This window comes from Echinops telfairi, unplaced genomic scaffold (genome assembly GCF_000313985.2).
Source record: "Echinops telfairi isolate 266 unplaced genomic scaffold, ASM31398v2 ScPeMD7_7468;HRSCAF=8506_0, whole genome shotgun sequence".
In the NCBI taxonomy this organism is placed as follows: Eukaryota; Metazoa; Chordata; class Mammalia; order Afrosoricida; family Tenrecidae; genus Echinops; species Echinops telfairi.
This window is the reverse complement of record NW_022111369.1, coordinates 23,756,215-23,758,446: the sequence shown is the minus strand read 5'-3', so window position 1 is coordinate 23,758,446 and position 2,232 is coordinate 23,756,215.

The following is a 2,232-nucleotide window of genomic DNA, read 5'->3' as shown; positions in this document are numbered from 1 at the left end:
CCTTAACCCCTTCCATAACCAGTATCCGTGTCCCCAGCTGCCCTCTGCACCCTAAAGAATACTTTCAGGGGAACACGAACTCTCACCTCAGCCACCATCTGAGAAGATTCTAACTACTTCTGAATCAGGTGCTTTAACCCAGACAATGCTGAAGAACTCTCCATAAGATGGAAGCTTTCACCCCAACCTCTCCCAGCAGGTGAGTTGTTTAATTAGCAGAGAGTGCTGACCCATCCTGGGTGCTCACCTTCCCACAAGTTTCTTTCTTTCTTTCTTTGTTGCTTTCTTTTTAGTCTTTTCCTTTTATTTAGTCCTTCCTTTTTCTGTTTCCCTTTTCTTTTTTCCCCTTCCCTTCTTTCCCCCCCTCTTTTATTCTTTACATTCTCTTTTCTTTACCCTCCAAAGCAGTCCCGGTGGTGGTGGGAATCATGCATTGGACTGCTAACTACAGATTGACAGTTCAAACACACCAGGCATTCTGCAGGAGAGAAAAAAAGGTTTTTGCCCCCATAAAGATTTATAGCCTCATAAAATCACAGGACAGTTCGATGCTGCCCTATAGGGTACTATGAATTGGAATTCACTCTAGAGAAGTGAGTTTTAGAGCTAGTTTTGCTTGTTGCAATTTTTGTTGCCCACACACATACACATCATTTTCCTTTTTCTGAAGAAATGGCATGGGTGCCACGTCTGACCTCCTCTGGCTACAATAAAGGAGAATCCAACTCAACATCTGTCCAAGGATAGACATGTCTCCACTCTCCAACACCCTTTACTCTATGCTGATACCAATCATCCCTCCCACAACACTACTTCTTTGCTCGATGTGATCATCTACTGCAATGGTGGCAGACAGGTTACCACAAGCTGGGTTCAGAAAACATTAAAGATACAACCCTATTCTTTACAGCATCAGCTCTTCTAAGCCATGCTAATAGGTGTGTCTCTTACCAGTCCTCTGCCTCTTTCTGATCCTCAGCCACATGGTCTCTTGACGTTTCTTCCATTTGAGACAGGGTAACAAAATGCCTTTATGCTGACAGATGTCCAAGGGGTCCCCACTCTGCAAGCTAGCCTCCAGCCCTCTGTAATGCAGCTGTACTTGTCCAATGGCCTTGGAAGCCCACTGCTCTACACCCACTGCTTGGCCTCATGACCCTGCCTCAGTCTCAGCACTCGACATGTTGCTATTCTGCTTCATGGTCACAATGACTTGCTCAGCATACAGATTGAATAAGCATGGTGAAAGCACACACCCCTGATGCACACTCTTCTTGACCTTAAACCAGGCAATATTCCTTCGTTCAGTTCAAACAACTGCTTCTGTTCCAAATGAGCACAATTAAGTGTTCTGGAATTCCTATCCTTCTCAAGGTCATCCACAATTTGTTATGACCCACATACTAAAATGTCTTTGCATAGTCAATGAAACAAGTAAATATCTTTCTGATATTCTCTACTTTCAGCCAAGATCCATCTGGCAACAGCAATGATATCCCTTGTTCCATGTGCTCTTCTGAATCCAGCCTGAACCTCTGGCAGCCACCTGTCAATGTACTTCAATATGCTTCAAATATTGTTGTATGATCTTCAGCAAAATTTTACTTGTATGTGATATCAATTATATTGCTATATAATTTATGTATTCTGTGGAGGTGACCTTTCTTTGGAATGGGTACAAATAAGTATCTCTTCCAGTTAGGTGGCCAGGTAGCTGTCTTCCCAATTTTTTGATATAGATGAGTGCTTCCTCAGTTTGTTGAAACATTTAAATTTGTATCCCATTTAAATTTGTATTGTTTTTAGCTGATATTTTCAGTATAGCTTGAAATTCTTCCTTCAGGACTGTTGGTTCTTGCTCATATACTACCTTTTGAAATGGTGGAATGTTGATGAGTCCTTTTTGGTACAGGGCCTCTGTGTATTCTTTCCATCTTTTTCTAATGCTTCCTGCATCATTTAATATTTTACCCATAGAATGTTCAATATTGCAATTCTAGGCTTGAATTTTTTCTTTAGCTTTTCCATTTAAGATATGCTAGTTTCATTTGAACCACACCAATGTGTAATCTTTTTTTTTTTAATCAATTTATTGGGGCTCATACAATTCATCACAATACATAGATCAATTGTGTAAAGCACACCTATACATTTGTTGCCCTCATCATTCCCAAAATTTGCTTTCCTCTTGGGTTCCCAGAATCAGCTCATTTTCCTTTTTTCACCTCCCCC